Source organism: Melopsittacus undulatus, chromosome 1 (genome assembly GCF_012275295.1).
Source record: "Melopsittacus undulatus isolate bMelUnd1 chromosome 1, bMelUnd1.mat.Z, whole genome shotgun sequence".
In the NCBI taxonomy this organism is placed as follows: Eukaryota; Metazoa; Chordata; class Aves; order Psittaciformes; family Psittaculidae; genus Melopsittacus; species Melopsittacus undulatus.
This window is the reverse complement of record NC_047527.1, coordinates 11,313,812-11,334,044: the sequence shown is the minus strand read 5'-3', so window position 1 is coordinate 11,334,044 and position 20,233 is coordinate 11,313,812.

Genomic DNA, 20,233 nt, shown 5'->3' with positions numbered 1-20,233 from the left:
GAGAAGGTGTCTAGTAAACTCTCCAGAGATTTGAGCTGTCTGGATGCTGATTAAGGCTGACATTGTTAGAACGTTGATGGTGTTGCTGTGCTTGGCTGCCCACTGTGGCGTGCCTTTAAAGATCAGGTTGCATATCAGTTAGTTAATTTTAATCGTGCTTATATTAATTTCAATTAGCCTATCAGATGCCAGAAAAGCTAAGACAGCTTTTCTGCTCTCATTCTAAAAATAAGTACATAAATGAATCAAAGAATGTGTCACGGAGTGTTGGTATTTGCTTCAGTGTTTTGGAAAGGGGAGAAAGCATCAGTCTTCCTGGTCATAGCCAAAGAGTTGAAACGAGACTTTCATAGAATGAAACTTAAATAGAAGCTAATTTTCTTGTCTTCCACATGATGCTTCTTTTTTTTTTGTTCATTTCTTTACTTCCATTGCAAATAAACTAATCGGAATAGTGTATGTGATTTAAGAACCTACATCTCGTTTTCAAAAGCTAACTTTGGCACACTAGAATGAAAGTACCAATGACTTTCAGTGAAACTTTGGGTTCAGATAAGGCTTTCTTAAAAAAGATATTCAGTATCTCTGTGCCTCTAAAGTTTTTAGTCAAAGTCCCTGTATAGGATTTCAAAGATTCCCCTGGCTCCAGTGTTTTGAGTCTCCGCCCAGTGCCCTACAAGTCTGATGCAGGGAAGCAGGCCATAATTTGGACTGAGTTCTCAGACTCTGAGACTGTGACTCTTTTGGGTCAAACATTTTATGCTGTAACATGGACACTACCAGAAGGCTGGACAAACTCTGCTTTACTTTGTGGTAAGATAGATAGGTTTGAAACTAAGGTAAGTTAACTTTGGTGCTGAAAAAGTCTTCCCAGGATAAATTCTGCCTTTTTAAACATCTTATTCTACTGGTTACTTTGTCCTGCACTTTGCATGCACCATTTATCACAGAAATCCCACAATGAAAGACATTGCTAATGGAGAAAATCACAACTAGACCTGCTGAATACCATGCCTCTGTAGGTGAGGAATATGTACTTTTCATCCTGCGTTACCTTCGTGGGCTCCCAGGAAATGAAGCAAGCAAAACTGTCCATGATATTTAGCTCATTAAAGGTGAACAAAGCAACTGAGTTTGCTTTGAGGTATTTGGGTTATACCTAGTGATAAAATGTTGCAGTTTTCTCTACCTAGACTTTGAAACATAAATCACAGCTTGAACCAAAAAGGAGTCTGTGACATTACAAATGTACAAATCTCTCTCTTCCCTGTGAAAGGAAGAAAATGTGTAGCAGCTACACATTTTTTTTGTGTAAAAACATCTCTTTATGCTGACACAGATTATTCTTCTCGCTGAGAAGACAGTAAATATTTTTTTTAAAGATATAATTTTCTGCCTGGGAAGAGTCAGTTGCAAAATACAGTAAACTAAATCACTTACATTATTTCTTAAATGGTGGTGAAAATTAGACCCCTAAATTGGAATGATGCACAGAGCCACTAGAGGGTGTTTTGAAGACTGGTCTGTACCTGAACTTGATTCATTGTTAAGACATATTTTAACTGTACCTTCAGATTGTTGTTGAAACCACTAAGCAGAAAGTCTTGCTCAACTGCTGATAAACCTGTTCTGATAATACGTAATGTCTGTTGTTGGAATGGGTTTATTTAATTTTCTCATTTACCCTTTTTTTTTGTTTAAGTCTATGCTAAACCTTGCCCACTGAGTGCTGGTAGTATTTCACTAAATGGAATTTGTAAGATTCTAATAAGCAAAGTTTAAACAGCGTGAAAATATAAATATGTCAGGATAATGCTAATAATAAGGTGTAAGGTAGGAGCCTGACATGCTTTAATACACGTGGAAATAGTGAGGAACAAGTTTATGATTCCAGAAGGTATAACTGAAGAGGGACCCAGTTCCCGTATATCCTCTCCTTGTCCATGTGAGCATAATTATGTGAGGATGGAGTGAAGCCCAGCCTGAGCTCCTACTAGCATGAGCTGATTCTGGATACTTTCCCTCAGACCAAGGTCAAACATATTCAGGGAATGGCATCTCACAGAGAGCCAAGCTGCCATTTGGGCCAGCATCCTGGGAAATGGGCCAAGGACCACAGGCTGGTCAGAAGAGGATCACACTAGCCAGTGGGTTACCAATAAACTAGAACACTGACAGCACCAAGGCATCTGCTTTGGCTGAATATACCCTGGGGATCCTGGATTGCTACAGAGCTCTGCAGATCTTGTTGAGCAAACAACATTATCTGGGTTGCTGCCTGATTCACAGAGCTAAAGCAACTTGGGAAGAAAGAGTAGGCAGAGAGGATAAGAAAGTGCTTTTCAGAGCCCTACATGGGATACTTTGACAGCTACAATTTGGGTGTCAGCTGCAGGTTAGGTTTTGTAGCAGCTAAAATATTCAAGGAGACAAATTAAAGTTACAATAAACTGGTCTGAGAGCTTTTTTTCTTAGTTCCTCAAAGCTTACTGTCACTTTATTTATTTAGCCTTCTCTCACATCTTCACCTGTCATTGTGTCAGGTTTAATAGTGCCTGAAAATAAGACATCAGAAACTCTAGAGACAAATTTGATCTATGTGTGATTAGCCCTTGGCTACTTTACCTCCAGATGGAAATGAATAAACATATAGATATTACATGAGTATTTTGACCGTAAATAGCTTCAAAAATAGCAACGTAAAATAAAACTGGAAACCACTATATGTTCCTTTTAAACACAGCTAGCACCTTAAAAAAAATATTACTGCATTTTGAACTATATTACCATGCAGTAGAAAAAAGGCTTAAAGCAACATCCAGAATATCACCCTGAAAAGCAAATGATAAATGTTTTACATGCTTTGAGTAAAAAATATTCTTCCTGTAAGCCTTTTTTTACCTACTAATTTCCCATTCATCTCATGGTGTAACGTTAGTGGGAAAAAATTCCACCAAAATCACTCTTAGTCTAAAAGCCTAATGACAACTTATTCTATATGGATAAAAAATAATTATTCTCATTAATTTTTCTTTAAAAAAATATTATTTGCTTAGAATGGCTCTTGCTATTTACATTGTTAGCAGAAATATAATGAAATGATGGGCCAGTTATTGGGCTAATGTATTTTTTACCCACTTTTTTCATCTTTCTAAAAAAAAAAAAACAACAAAAAATCCACTGCTGAGGGTGAAAGAGTATAACAAGGTTAATGAGTAAAGAAATAACATAAACCTACATTCATCACACTTATCAGCTTTAAGTCACAAACCAGGAGAAACAGATGCTTTGGAATGCAGCCGAGGAGTCGATCAGTAGAAGCTGATTATCTATTAATGAGAGGTTTTTAGTGGTTCACCCTGGTGTAAAAATCACTAGACTCCATTCAGGCAGCCATCAGTTGCAAATGCCATGTATATGAATCAGCTGATTGATGTACAAAATTCAAAACAGATTTTCCCCAGTGCCCTCTGGGTTGTCATGCACTGGTGCTCTGCTCTCCTATCTGTTTATGTTAATGAAACAGGATTTTTCAGTAAGTAAATATGTGTTAGTATTTAATTAAAGTCACTGCTGAGCTCTGTGTCAAAATGTAGCCCCGTTGTTCAGAAATACTTTTTCACTGCAGTTCTTTGTTTCCACCCCAGTTTTCCTTCCCAGTTGCCCCAGTCACCTGATTACAGAGGAGCTGGGTTTGTCCCATGCCAAGACCTTCTGAGCACCAATGTATTATGCTGTGGAAAGACTGACAACACAGACCCCATCCCCAAACACCTGATTTTTCACCATTACCCTCAAGCAAAAGTTGCCTTTGATTTCCATACCAGCAGGCACAAGCCCTCTGATTCACATCTGCGGCCCCACAATTAGCAGGAATGTACTGGAGAATGAGTTATGCAGGTACACAGCAAACTGTTCTGTTCCTGACCCCCTGGGAGGTCTATGTGATACTGGTTTTTCATGCAGTTTGTTGCACTGTTCTGGGGATAAAGACTTCCGTTTCAGAGTGTTTTGAGACTTAATGGTTAAAAAAAGTCTTATAAAAATATATACTATGATAAGAGCATTAGTAAAAGCTCCTGATTCTGACTATAAGGCCCTACATGTGGGAAGGACAATGAAGAAAGAACTACAAAAAGAAGAAAAATCAGGCTTAAGGTAGAAGCCTGCAAAAATATTTCCCTCAGCTTAAACAAAAATGTTATACCTTTTGTTAAAGAGGAAGCAAGATTATTGCTAATATCATTATTCCATCTCAATACATTTTTCTGACAAATATTTTTTGCCATTGTCATGATTATTTTCCTGAACAGAAATAAAGCAGTTGCTGATATGCTCTGCAGCACCTGTAGTTAAGTCTTAGCATGATTTGTGGCTTTATTTATTGAAGAGTTGGTATTAATAGTTTACATTTATTAGTGGACACATGCCCTTTGCTGTGGCATGTGTTTGCAATTTAATGCTGCCATGTATCAATGGTACTTGCATGTTGGTATTTTATTAGCCACCAGCAGTGTTCATACATTTTATTTAGACTGTTTCTGGGTCTGCACATGGAGAAAAGTCTCTGTGTACCAGTTTCTGCTCACACATTTCCAAGAATCCAGAAGCTGCAAAGGCCACATCCAGTTCAGATCTCTCCTCTTCTTCCTATTTGGTAGGATATTAAGGATCTTTCCTGGACTAATATTGTTAGGAAGACTCTGCTGGATATGATCTTTTCTCTTGTGACATCCTTAATCAACAGAGAAAGCAATTTAAAGGGAATGATGGACTTTGCTTTGTCTGGTTTGTTTGGGGTTTTTTTTTCTGAGGCTCAATATAAGGGAGGTTCCAAATCCACAAACTGAAGTTATTGGTATATTTGTGAAGAGCTGCTCCTTCTGCCATAGTCTTGCACAATACAATACTCACATAACTATTTGGAAAATCCTCCTTGTTCACGGATACTTTTCTTTTCCTAACAACAAAAAAGATTCTCAGTGTCATTCCAGATCAGTGATACACAGCACACAACCGAGGGAAGCAGAAAAGCCACCTCCAGCCTACACTGTTAATATGTATGAGAATGATGGCTTTGCTTCTACAGACTGCAAACCTTTCCCCTAGATGAATAAACATACTAACAACACATCCTTCTCTCATGCTGCAAAAGTTCTGCTTCCACAGAAACAAAGGAAAACATTTCCAAAGAATATATATTCTTTCTGAAAGTACAGTGAAAGCACCAAGTTTAAGATAGATACACACTAACTCAATTTACTTGTTCAGATACTTCCTTCCATCACATTTGTGGGGACCTTAAAAGCTGCTGAGACATTGCTGAGCAGAGCTGATGAAAATGTGCTAAATATTGCATGCAAAGTAGTCTTCCAAATAAATTGCCTAAATGTGTTTTCTTTAATCACCTACAGGTCTTGTTTACGAACCTTTATGCAAACAGCGTCTCAAAACATGGTTATTTAGGAGCAAAATGAATCATCAAAACTTTCCAGTTAGTTCACAGAAAAGGGAATATTTTTCTTACATACTGAATGCACTATCTGTTGCCAGGCCCTGAACTGTCATGAGACTGGCTTACAAGTCCTAAGGCTGTGGTGCTATTTTGTTTGAAAGATCGTATGTTTAATGTTCATTTTATCTGTTTTCATAGCTCTGTAGTATCTCATAAGCTTTACCTGCGCCTATATGTATTACACGTATATCAGAGACTCTCATAGCCCCTGGCTCCTGAGAGATGAAACCCTAAAAGACCAAAAATAACATGCTCTTAATGAGGAAATCATTAAATTTAACAATTTCTGAAATCCCCTGGGATCTATCATAAAACCTCCACTGGCTTTTTTACTTGGCCCAGATTTTGCTCCATGTGACATAAAATATTTAATCAAATTCTGCATGACAGCAAAAAAAGATGGCAAAATGAGGACAGCTGTGAGTACACCTATAAAGATTTTTGGTGCTGGGTGGTCACATTATCTATCTGAATCTGACATCAAGTTCTTCAAAAATTTTTGTCTATAATTTAAGGCATAAAAAGACTGAAATCTTGTTTTTTCTTTTTTTTTTTTTTCTTATTCCTACAAAGATTCGGTGTTTAGATGATCTTCCTCTAAGATTTTTGAATACAGGACCTGAACAGAAGAATAACAGTAGAGGGACACTAAATAGTCATGCAATCATTCATCTTTTTAAGAGTTCTGATTTGAATTCAGCCTCCGCGTATGTTTCTGTCACAAATATGACAAAATTTCAGCAGAGTGCCCCAGCCAGTTAAAGTATTCTCAGGTGGTTCTCTCACAGTCTCTCATCGCAAAAGTTTTTCCTATCTAGTAAACAGTTTAAACATCACTGAATCTGGCACAGGAATGTGGGAATTATGATATTTCTAGGGGGAAAACCCCAGCACACTTATGGTGATGCTGGGCAAAAATGTTGGGATCGCTCTTTAACAATAGAAACAGGAACAGATTTTTTTTTCTTCTTGCTTCTTGGTATTATGCACAGCTAAAGTAGATTTACTTTGTCTTATGAGGAATAAAAAGGGCTGTCTTCTGTTGCAGAAGAGCCCCAGTTTGTTGCAAATGAATCCGAGTGATTTGTCCATTCCTGCAACAGGATGCTGTGTTTATGACAGTGAATTATCTGCAGGACAATCTTCATCTTTGCCTGTAATGGAGATAGGCAATTTGAGGCAGATATTTAAAGTGCTGGGTCTTCCACAGGTGAAAGCAACAGCACTGGGATAAGACAGTAATTTAGGACAAATTCTGCAATTTCTTACAAGTAACTGATCATAATCTTCCATGAATGCTAGAGGAGAATAATGAATAAATTGAATGATCATGATGTGCATATGAATTACAGGAGCCTGTTCTTTTTTTTTTTTTAACCTGTCAAAATATATAAAGTGAAATTGGAAAATGAAATTACAATAACAAGACCATAGATGTGTCCTTGCCTAACAGGGTGTTACCAGTCAGGAGACGAGATCAAACTGTACTTTTGTTCAGTATGTATTTATTGGAATTCTATATATATAAAAATTAAAGCTCATCCACAGTTTGAAGTTCTGTGTGTTTAGGTTGGGCCTTGAAGAATTGTTTTATGTTTAGGTGCTCTTTGATTTGAAGTGGCATGGGTCACACACACAAAAAATGAATAAGAACCTTGGGTGTCTTTAATCTCTATGATCATATTGGTAAGGAAACATAACAGAGTTATTTGCAAGAACTGCATTTCTTGACAGAAGATGAGTGAAAGGAGACTGCTTTAGAGCAGGAGAGAGGTTCCTGTGCAGTGCAGTCTCTACCTTGAAGAGTTTGCATCTTAAATAACTGAATAATGAAACCCCACCTTTAGCACTTTGAGACTGGGAATTCAGGTCATAGGTGTCGGAGGTATCAATAGGACATGACTCTGGATCTTTGGAATGCCTGCCTAGCATCTGTACTATAAAACTGATGAGGATTTCCATGCTCTTGACTTCCAGAAGGAGAGACATGAGCCTGCCCAGCCCTGCTATGGGCTACAGGCAACTTGGGAGGCTCCTGACAACTTCCAGGATCATGCCCACAGACAGTCAGAAAGACAGCACAAAATTAAACATCAAAGACTAAATTGCTTTACTTTTCTTTAACGGCAAGGAAATACGATAGCTTTTGATCCTTAATTTTTAAAGGCAGTTGTGAAGCTTTAAAAAGAGAATCTGAGATGATGTGCTGCTGAATCACTTCAGTTTGATTGAAGGAATCATGCTTTTGAATTCACAGCCCTCAATGAATCATTCTCCTGACTATCCATAATAGGTGTAGCGTAATTATCTTAATTTTTAGTCTTTCTTTCTTTGAGTGTTCTTGTATATCTGACAAAAAGACACATTTTTTTAAGAACATAATGAGAAAAATTATCTCTTTGAGGCTGTTTGTGTTAGAGGACAGTGCCAAGGTATCACAGAAAAGACAGATGCTCTGACTTTCTGGTGGATAAGGTGCAGCTTTGGCAGTGCTACTGCCTGCATCTGTCTTTGTAGGGAACAGGTCATTAGGTTTGTGAATCAAGGCAAGACGTGTGAGTATGGATCTGAGCAAGGGACAGGAACATACAGAATAGTTAATATCCTCCTCCATATAACAGGCAGCTGCCAAGCATCCTCTTGTGTATTGTAGAAATTATATCAAAAGAAACATTCTCCACCTAATTCCCTTGTGTACTGGCCAGTCCCCACTGTGATGTTGCAGCAATTCCAGACCAAGAGAGTGGAGGTATAAAGAGAACTAGGCCCCTTTTATTAACTGAAAATGAATAGAGTTTGGCAGAATTGGAGGATTTTTCTAATAAACAAACTTCTAATAATTCTGTTAAAACCAAAACTGTTTTGTTGGAAGAAGTCAGGACTATTCCAGAAAAGATTTCCATGCTACAGGTGGCTTAAATCTTAAGTTTGTCTGTATGATGTTCCATTTTGAGTGATGCAAATGATTTCTTTCAGGATTTAAATTCTTTGCAATAATGGAGCAACCATTAACAAAGAGTAGTCAAGATAAAACAAAACATTTGAACTAAACCAAACCAAAAAGTTTTTTGAATAAGTGGGTTTTTAATTTATTTGAAATTTTTGATCTCTGTTGTAATGTGGGGAGATAAACAGAGAATCATAGAATAGTTAGGGTTGGAAAGGACCTTAAGAACATGTACAAAGAGAACTTAAAAGCCAGGCAAAGTGGATTTTGTCCAATTGTATGAGTGTGTTTCTGAATATTTCTTGCTTATGTTTTTTTTTTTTTTTTTTTTTTTCCTGGTGGGTTCATTTCCTCCGAAATCTTTCTGATTATAATGTAAATAGCACACAACTTAGATAATTTCTCATTGTCAGTTTCTCTGTATTTAACCTTTGCAACATGTTTGTGTAGTTTGCTAACCTCTTTCTTCCTATTTTCTATGATCACATGAACCAGGAAACTGCCTGACAGTGTCAAACTCAGCTTTATTACAGGCTCTTTTTCATCACAAGCATCTGGAATGTAGATGGTGTAGCCCCAGATTTCCTCAAACATTGCTCAGCTGCTTTCAATGATGCCAGAGTCTTTTTTGAGGATGGACTGTAGAAAGCCAAATGTTGCCTTGACAATGGTAGTGCAATAGGAGACTGTACAAGTGATGGATCCTTTTTCCTCATCCTAATCATATTATTTCTTGTGGGATGCTGATAATCAAATTACAAGGGAATGACAAGGTCAGGTATTTGTAACCAGCAGAAACACCTTTCTGGGATGTTGGGCTGTAACCTCAGTTCCCATGATTCTCCGTGATTCCCCACACAGGTTTCCTGAACTGGCTCTATTTTGTTAGAAACTTTCCTGTAGCCTGCTTCCCCGAAAGGCTCACAGACACAGATAGGGTAAAATCCATTTCAATTAATGTTGTGCTTGTGGTGTAGATGGTTGCATTTGATCTAATTGATTTATAATCAATGCAGAGAAATGGGTTCGTCTAGTTCATGAGTCATCCCAAGATAAACACCTAAAATAGACTAATTGCACTTTGCAGATGCCAGTTTCTCCCCATTGCCTGTAAAGAGAGTTTAGATGGCAAGGCTCTCTAAAAGTAGACAAAGTGGTACTGCTGAAGAAGTCCTTCAGTGCTGTGGTGAAGATATGTGTTTGTCCTCATCTGGCTTTGGCCAGATCATGTCTTATATCCCATGGTGCAGTGCACATGGAGGTCTTTAGCAGCAGTTATACAATGTCTTATTTCCATGAGAGGTTATAGTACAATTCCCTGGTCAGAGTGGATGTCTGCTGTGCAGGTGGACTAGGTTATAAACTTAACCTGAATACATTATGACTAGTGCTTCAAATCTTAAGTCACTGGTATTAATAGCATTTTTGTAAAGCTTATTATCAAAAAAGTTGTTGAAGAGGTTGGAGTAAAAAGGTTTACTTAGTGTTTATGTTCTTAAATATCATAAAATACGTGGGTTAACACATGTATATATACACAAATTCTAAATAAAATAGTTTATTTAGCATGGCTGTTTCTGTAGCTGAAACAGAGTATGATGCCTGAGGAGATCTATACTGTAGGTTATATTATTTGAAGATACTTTTCCACTGAAGGCCCTATTATGAGACTTAACATAAAATAATGAATATTTGGTTTAAGTCAAGTCAAAACCTGAACTTATCTCCCAGGGAATATGTACAATTTTGGTGATAACTAGGAAAGACTTTCTTCCCCTGGAGTGAACTGTACTGTCTTTAGTCTTGCATTAGTACGCTGAGCATCCAAACTGTGCTTACTGGTAATTTAGCTTCTTTTCAGCAGAGCACTAGGGTGTTTCTTTCCTTAAGCGTGCACGTAGTTGCAGAGATTGATTTCAATGGAGCTGCTTAGGAAATGAAGAATGAAAATTATTTCTGCTTATTTCACCAACCTAATACTTGTGATTTTAGAGGAATAGGCTTTTCTGAAAATTGGATTTTAAGACCACAATAATAATTTTTAGTTCTACATGGATCCCAAAGTATTACATAAATAGTAGTACTAATGGAATCAGTATTAGGAAAATGCAGCTACTCATCAAAATTAATTTTATGAGAACAAATTATGTCATTTATCTTTGGATTAAACTTGCAAATGTATAGAAGGCCTCTTGCATCCTAAATTATACTGTATACTTCAAATTACTTTCATTATAGTATTACCTATGCTGTAACCACAAGATAGGAAAAGCTTTCAGATTTCAGTTTTTGCCGTAGTTCAGTAATTTACCAGTAATTCTCTAACTATTAAGAAAAGGGATGGGTTTTATGCAGTTTAAAGAAGCTACATCTCACATTGCTTTTTTAGCACCTGTCACTTGGAGAAAGTGGATGGTCTCCTATAATCCTGGTGAGTCCTCTACTGAAGAGAGCCACTCCTGATGAGGTGGCCCTGATGGAGTCAAACAGAAGGAAGGTAAGATAGTAATGTAAACTGAGCTGGATAACTTGGTATGCTGGAACCACTGAGCTCAAACATGTATGATACCACCAAAAACGGAATTATGTTCTTTGAAGGAGAGGGGTAGGAGTGGACAGATTACCTTACCTGACCATAAAAGAGCTGCACCATACATGAAACTGCAAGATGACCAGCTGATAGGTGAAGGCTGGACTATAATTTCAGACTTAATATCAAAAGCTTTCATTTAAATGGGATGGGGACAAGAAGGATTTCATTCAAAAACCTGAAATTTCTTACCTCTGCCACAGAAAGTGCAACAAAATTCTAAATCTCAGCTTTGTCTTAAAGTCACTGGTGGACTAAAACTCAAAAAAGAGAACAAGAGAACCTTCCAGTGCCCTTTCTTTTGCTGCCATGTTGCTTCACAGATAAACGGCAACTAGCAGCCATGTGAAAAATATATGCAAGAAAGGTGTCAGGAAGACTCTATTTAACATTGTTGTGAAGCAGCAGGGGAGAGCGCTGCAGCTGCAAATGAACCTGTTCTTTGTCTGAGTGAAATTTTGGCACAGAGATCAATCAGTAAGACCACAAATGAACTGCAGTTGTGATGAGTGTATTAATGCAAGTTTTTCTCATTGAAAACTAGGTTTTGGAGCCCAGTGTTTAAAAATGTCTCCTTAGAAAGATGTCTGGATACCATCAGGAAGCTGATATCAGCATTTTATAAAATCATAGAATCACTTAGGTTGGAAAAGTCTTTTAAGATCATTGAGTCTAACCATAAATCTAACACTGACAACTCCACCACTAAATCATGTCCCTAAGTGACACATCTACACATCTTTTATATACCTCCAGGGATGGTGACTTCACCCCTTCCCTAGGCAGCCTGTTGCCTTCTTTCCCCATCCCTTAAACCAGTGTGTTCAGCCAGGCAGAGAGAACATAGGGAATCCTCTGTACCATGCATCCCATCTTCTAGCTGTGCCTGTCCCAGGGAAGGTAGGGTACTATTTCAGTAGGCTGCTTCTCTTTCACTGTCTCTGATATTCAATGTACTCACCTCCTCCCAGAGCTCTGCCACAAAGCAGTGGAGTCAATCTACCTGGCACACCTCCCCTGCTGCTCAAGCTGCAGGCTCCCAGTGGGTATCTCAGCAGAAAGCAGATATTCATGCCTCAGTTCTTATTTCAGTGTGGGGTCTTATCAGCCTGTTTAGACTTGCCTGCAGATTAGATTCTCTAAGGAGTAATGGCTGGAGCTAACTACCTTTTTATTGAGTCCAATCCACTAATAAGAAGCAGCAGTGGTAAAAACCACTTTCATTATCAACAGCCAGAGAACACTCCCCTGGTGCAGTGTCAGCTGAGACAGAGCTAAATGACAGGAGTCAAAATTAGTCAACAGAAAATAAGTCTTTTTAAACAAATCTGATGTAGTTTTCTCAGCAGAATGGTTCTTTCTGATTAAGCTATTTGTACTCAGAGTGAATTTATTTAATGTTCCTACACAGTATAAATAAGGTGTGTGTTACAACAGGTGAAAGTCAGGTGCCTAACAAATTAAAAAAAGGCTGTTAATAGGCAATTTGGGTATGTTGTTAGGATTTAATATTGGGAATTGACAGCATGTCTAAAGTATTAAACATTATTGGGATCATCTGAATACTATATACACTAACCACTGATTAATTGCAGAATACTGAAAGATGGTAAGCTGATTGGATACAGACATTTGGGTTACTTGTTCCATACAAATAAAACATGCTTTAATGAAATTAGATCTGAAAGCATGTGCTTTGGACAGATATTTAGACATCTGAGAAAGAGTGGAAAAATATCTCCTCTAATGATGATGTGAGTAGAAAGTGTTAGGGGTCATGGTGAGTGGGCAATTCAGGATCAGCTACCAAATATGTTCTGTAATCATAACACAAAAAGGTTAAATGTAATCTTCTAGTATATGAACAGGGCAGATGCTGGATGTAGATGTATGGTGATGAATTTTCTCTACCTACAGAATGGGATAGATTGATACTGGAATATTTTGAGAGTCTATAACTTTTAAAGGATGTCTAAAAGCTGGAGTATATGCAAAAAATACACATGAAGCAGTGACCAAAAGACTTTCAAAAGATGTTATGTGTAACAAGTCTGGAGGCTGGTTTGTTGAAAGGTGACTTCATCACAGTGTACATGGAGAAAATATCACAAGTTAAATGCCTGTTTAAATGGGGAAGGATAACAGACGATAATGCCTGGAAGTTGAAAGGCACACAATGAAGTGAGAAAGAACAGTAGGGAGACACCATTGCAGTACTGGTGAGCTTATGTTTCAAAACTGTTCAAAACTTTTCTCTGTTCAAAAGTAGAATAAAGAACATTCCTTTGAAGATGAGGCTAAAAGTGCCTGACATACTTAATTTAAGGATGTATGCTGGAACAGGGCATATAAAAAAGAGTGTACTAGGTCTTGAGAACCCTATGTGGATATGAACCAGTCATAAGTAAGTTCAGGCTGGAGATGGGTGAAAAGTTTCTAATTATTATAGCAGCAAGGTCTTAAAACATCCTTTCTTTAAGAATAACAGCAATGCTGTTCAGTTTATTAGGACAATTTTGTGGTATAGACACCCACAATAATGGATGCTGGATGTAGTTAAACAGAGGTTCTTTTCACTTGTATGTTCTAATGAAGCACGACAGAAGAAGTGAGACTGAATGGAATTTTTCATCTTTACACTCTGAAACCTAGTACAACAGAGTGTTTCAGGTGCATACACTTCCTGACAAAGACAACTGGCTGTGGTATAGTCTTCCATTAATTTTTATCAGGACAATACCCTTTTTTGTAGTGTTTCATTCCTGGCTGTTCTGAAAACTAGACCAAGAGAGGAGAGGGCATTCAAGACACTGTAGTCTGAAGACTGTACATTACTAAAATGCAGACAAATTATTGTATCAGTTCTGAATTTTTTAAAATGGAAATATAATAAAAATGTACAGTCAGAAAGTCTTGCAGATATCATGGCTATCAAAAGACCTGGATTACGGTAAATAACTGTAAACTTCTATATGTAACTTAATGTCAAATAACAAGGCTGGCATACAAATAAACATTTTCACACGAATTCTAGGCTTGGTTTTGACACAGCTGGAATATCTACAGAAACTGCCTTCATCCTCTATATTGACATTCCTATTTAAACTCCAGCTTGAAATCAAACTCGGATATTACTTTAGATGATATCAGTTAACTCTGCGTTGTCCCCATCATATAAATGGTCCAAATTGGAACAAGTGCTTAATTAAATTGTTTCCTTGTAATTAAAAAAAAAATAAGTTATCCTGAAAAAAATATGTCCATTTTTGTCTGTGACACAGGTTAAAATCTGCGTCTTCTGTAAAACTTTAATGCCCTTTCTGCTACCTGGAGGTCTGGTTCCACAACACTGGCTTTCCAAATGTCATGCTGAAAATATGTTTTAACTTTTTAATGATGAGTGAATACTATTGGAAGTAAGCCATCAGTGTAGCAATAACCATAGGATTGACTTAGCCAATTAACACACTTCTATATTCAGCATCTCCACCCCCAAGAATGTGGTGATCATTTATACTAGACTGTGCCTCACATACAAGGCTGTCAGAAATTATATCCTGTATTTCAAGTCTGTAAATGATTTGAAGAGTTTTATACAACTAGAATAATCCCTAGAACTAAAATTATTTCACTGAAGAGTAGTCACTATAGGAAAATATCATTATGTGGGTTTGGAAACACAAGGTGTTTGTGTTAACCTTTTTATTGGCCAGGCAACTAAAGACCTTGAGCAGGATACATAGTTTAATGGGCAGATCAGGCAAAACCAGGCAGTTATGAGGATATGACGATGAATACACAACTCCTGTAAAAAGCTGTGAGGATCGTATCTCAGACAGGAAATGCTTAAAATCCGTTTTCTACGGGTTTAGAAAATCCACAGTTTATTTCTTGTTCATCTTACAGAATCTCAGCTTTAATTATAATGAAGCTGATTACCTTTCTGTCCTGGTAGTCTCCAAACTGCAAACCTTCAAAAAAAGATGCTGAAATGATAATAAGTGAGAACTTCCCTTTATTTTTTTCAGCACTGGTTCTACAGCCCAAGTATTTAATATAACATTTATTTTACAACTACAGTGTTAACTGCCCCATTCTTTAGCATATTACAGGTTAGCAGACTTGTGCTGTTCCATAGAGGATAAAATGTTTGCAAATAATCCAAAGGTGAACCTTTGGAATATTCAGAATACAGATGTGAAGCCTGGAGACTGAGTAGACATAGTTTCCATGTGTTAGAAAATAGCCCAGCTTTTTGTGTGTCACAACAACACTATGAGGAACATATAGAGGAACTTTTATTTCACTTTGAAGTGGATACTTAGACCCACAAAGGTGCCAAGTTGGTGAATCCCGGTTGAAACTGGCTACATCTGAGAGTCTGAATGTATTTGAAAGCTTGGGGCAGAAAGACTTGTGTATCAGAAGCCTGCCAAATAGTACAGGTGCTTTACCTGTGTCTCCCCAGAGACACCCCACACCTAATTGATTCCTTTTTCACTTGTGCTAGTTGTAGTAGAAAATTGTGCTTAGTATGGTCAGTTTTCAAAATGCTTGCTTGACTAAAATTAATTAGATATCACAGCATCCTCAGAGTAACTTACTGCTCTCTGTTTATTAGCTAGTAAACAGAAAAGAGAGACTGAAATTACTTTACCAAAGCCACCCATCAAGTCAAGATTAGAACTTGTATTTCCACATTCTCAATTTTGTGCTGTAACAGTCTGATTATACTGCCGGCAGTTTATCACCTTGCCAGTGCAGTATTGCTCCCCTAGGTCTCCTTCTTCCTAATAGTGGTTAACTTTCAGACCATGTTAAGTGCTCGCTGGAAATGTGGATGAGGGGGATTGGCCAAAACAGTTACTCTGTCTTTTTTATAGTTTTTAAAGCTGACATAAATTTCTTTATTCTGTGAATGTCAAAAGCTAGACAGCATGATATACCAAATTAGAGTAGACTGGAATTCTTCAGCATTGCTAAGTTTCATAATGCTTAGTTAAATCAATAGAGGAATTGTTGGTGAGCATCTCTGTCTCTAAAACTCAAGAAGCTTTTACTTAGCTGTCTGAAGGCAGGCATTTAAATCTAAAACTCATGACCTGACTTTTAAGTGATAAGACTCATTATCAAGTGAGAAAATAGTTTTCTCTACAGTATGTTACAGAGTAGTGCTGGGATGTTTTCTGTTTCTAAAGAAGAAAAGACAGTTTTCCAATATGTGGTGTCATGTTCTTAAATCTAGTGAACTAAGAATAAATGTGAGGGTTTTTTTCTTAGATGAATTTAGTTTGTCCTTAGACTTGTAGGCAACACAGGATGCCTGTTCTTATGAGAGGAAGGAAAATATCTGAGAAGAATTCTTCTAGACGCAATGAGGCCATTTGATAACACTCCACCAGAAAACTTCTCTAATCTTTATCGCTTATGGGGGCTGGCTTTTGCTATACTGGGCTTACCCACTCCTAGTACAGCAGTTCAGTAGAAAGGAAGCAAACACATGAAGGTAATAGAAGTTCGGGTGTACGGTTATAGCCCCTAAGTGTTAATGAAGAAGAAAGATAATGCTAAATGAAAAATAAAAACAAACCAAGGATTATTTGAGACCAAATGGAAATTTTCTGCCCTCTGTCTGTTGAGGAAAGCTGAGAACTAACAACTCAAAGCTTTAATACAGAAGCAGTGCTAGAATATCACAGGTGGTCCCTAAGTGTGACAGGCTGACAAGAAGCACACTTGAAATCATTAAATAAAATCCTAATAAAATTCTCAGACACCTGAGGTCTGACAGCATTAAATGTCATCCCTCTTCCTTCTGCCATCAAGATGCCCAGTTAAAGACCTGACAGATTGCTTTCCACAAAACAGCCTTTTTTCACTTGTGTTCCAGTTTTTTTCAAGAGGCAGTTATGAAAAAAGGACTTTCAAGATTTCGCATGTGTTTATGTGCCCCAGACACACCAGCACTATCACTAAAAAAAAAATAAAATAAAAGAATAAAGAAATAAAAATGCAAAAGTATGGTCATAGCCATCAGACAATTAGTTGTGAAAAAGTCAGGGCCAGTGCACAGAGACATCTGCACAAAAGCCTCTGGGCTGCTGGTACAAGTGGTGCTAAGGGAGAGCAGCCACAGGGCTTCAGACCTGTTGCAAAGCAGTGGGTCACCAGCACCCAATGTAGGGCTCAGATAGCTGTAGTGGGAGAGACCAAGAGTGGGAGGAGTAGAGATTTGCACCCACAGTTCTAGTGTCAGGCTTTGCAGGAACAAAAAAGAGCTCATGCCATGTTATTCTTTATTCTGTATTACTCTTCATCTGTTTACAGGAACACATGAAGGCTCTGCATTGATAACTCCTCATTCCTCTGGGCTATATAAGTTCAGTAGTGCTTAGGAGACATTAAGGTGGTGGTTACACCTCTCTGCCATGCCTTAGCTGCAGTGGATTTCCCCATCGGTAGTATTGGCAGCCCAAGTGATGTGCCAGCCAGGGACAGTTCTGTGCTTGGAGGTAGTGGGAAGCATGAGTGATAGCCCTGCTGACCAATTTGAACCCAGGGACAGGAGCTGCCAGACCTATTTCACTATGTCAAAATCGGACTTTATCAAAAACAATAAGGATTTGGGACAGAACCTGACCAAAGCCAGCCCACAGAATGCACAGGCTTACTGCGGTCTATTTACTGAGGCAGGTAAACCTTTTCCATTAATACATCCTTGCCACAAGCACAAATAGGGGAGATGCTGTCCACTACAATCCAGCTTTTTCCATCATTCCCTTGAAAGCAGCATTACAATTATAAACACAGCTATAAGCACAGCATATAAAGCAGCAATGTAATTGCACTGACTTAGTGATCCTTTGCAGTGTGAATATAATCAATTATGGGCACACAGCAATACATCTCTACTGCATGCAAAGCAAGGCAGGAGATTGCAGTACGTGGCAGTTTGTGGCTACCTCAAGGTTACTTACTTATTTTGTTTCCAAGCTTATTCTTGCCCAGGATGACGGCTAGTGAGCTCTTTGCACCCTCTATTACAGACATGATTTATTTCTTAGCATTATTGAAATACTGGATAAGAAGAAAAAAAATAATTAGTTAAAGGTTCCTTCCTCTGTCCTGTGTTTTAAACAACCTTGTACTCAGGACAACTAAAAACTTGTTTTCCCAACTCTTGCTAATACAGTCTGATATAGTAAGAAAGCAGCAAATTTAGTGATCAGATACACCAGTATTTTAAATGAAATCACATCAGTACCTCTGCATTCCTTTTAGGCTTACTTACTGCCATACCTAAATAGATGTGGCTGGCGATGTTCAAGGCCAGGCCGAATGGAGCCTTGAGTGACATGGTTTAGTGTGAGGTGTCCCTGGGCATGGCAGGGGGGTTGGAACTGGATGGTCTTAAGGTCCTTTCCAACCCTAACTATTTTATGATTCTATGATACTGCAGGCAAATAAACATCCAAATAATTTACATCCAACATCTCATTCTGCTTATTCAGTGAGGAATCAGAATTAGATATTTGGCTTGTCATGGCCTATCAAAATGTGTCAGTCTAAATTCTGAGCTAACCTAAATCAGCACAGGTCCGTATTGCCCATGAACCATGGACTAAAACTGACCTCAACAAGGGGAGAATTTGTCCCAGTGCTTTGTCAGGCCTTGCAATAAGTTGATCATGAAAGAGCTCATAGCCAAGAATTATTCATAGAAATTAGAAAATAACTTCAAACATAAAATACATTGGATAAAATAAAAATCGCTGCAATCACTCAGTAAACACAATGCAGACTCCTTAATTTCTGAGGGAAACTTGCTTTAGCCAGAAGTATCTATTGCAATGCTGTCTCTAAGGGGAGAAACATCATTGCCCCAGTCAATATCTGATCAAGGCATTTTTCTACATGCTAGGAGGTGTGGATTCAGTTTCAAACACACTGAAGAGTACTCCTGGGGCTGACAGTGTTCCTCCTGCCTTCAAAGTGATCTGGGTGTCTCATTGCTCTAGCAGCACCTCCCTGTAACACAGCCAGCTGGAGCAGGCAGTAGCTGGATAGGTTCCCACCTGATGCCTGAATAACCTGTGTGTTGGTTTCAGTGTGTTGGATTAAATGGCTAGGTGTGTTATGGCTGATTTACAGCAAATATCATAGATTTGAGTGAAAGGAACCTCTGTTCTTTCAGTTGGATGCTGGGACATTATACAAAAGAATCAGAATCATCCCTACTTTAGTCAGGACATTTGGCAACCGCTGCAGTAGCTGGCTGATGGCTTTGGCCCCTAATGGACTATTCAGAAGTGCCCAGATCCTACTAAAAAGATCTAGGTCATGTATTCTTGACACTGACTTCCTCTTTCCACTCTGCCCTTCGAGACTGTTGTAGATTATTTCCAGATTATTATTATTCCAAAAATCTAAATCTACTTTTCTTAAAATGAGCTATAATTATTTCTGTTGGTTCAGAGTAATTTCACCAAGGTAACAGAACTAAGAGAATATAAATAAGCTTCATATTTCCAAACTAACCTCTTTTTCCTCTTTCTCTTATTCACTGAAGTGAACCAATGACTTTTGACTTCCACTGCCACAGATTTCCATTTTTAAGCCAACTGCATGTATTATGTCTATTTAAATGCCAACCACACATGTATCTGAAGCCAATGGCACCTTTTCCTTATTGTGAATTCTAGCGTGCAGATTGAAAATGAGAGACTGATCTCAAGCTTCAAAAATCCAACCACTGAGAAAGCAACTTTTTCATGGAGCACTATCTGATCTTTCAAGAAATAAATGCTATATCTCTTCATTCTGCTTTTGTGTCCATGTCTAGTGCTCGTGTCATTTATAAGGTGAACTCTCTATTTCTGTACATGCCTAGGCTTCTTTATTCTTTGTTTCTGATGTCTTATTACAAGATGTCGGTTAAAATTCTGTTAAAAATCAGAAACTCATTCCATATATGACCTTTCTTTTTATTCAATAACAAAGACACCTGCCGCTTGACCTTGTCATCCAGACATTTGTATCTGTCAGCTTGGGATTCCAGAAAGGTTTTCATTTTCTTTGAAACACTGCCCTTTTCACTTTTGCAGTGAACCAATGCCTCAAGAGGCCAGCACGGGCTATGGACAGCTTCACAGTCACCACAGATCAAAATTGTAAATGTTTT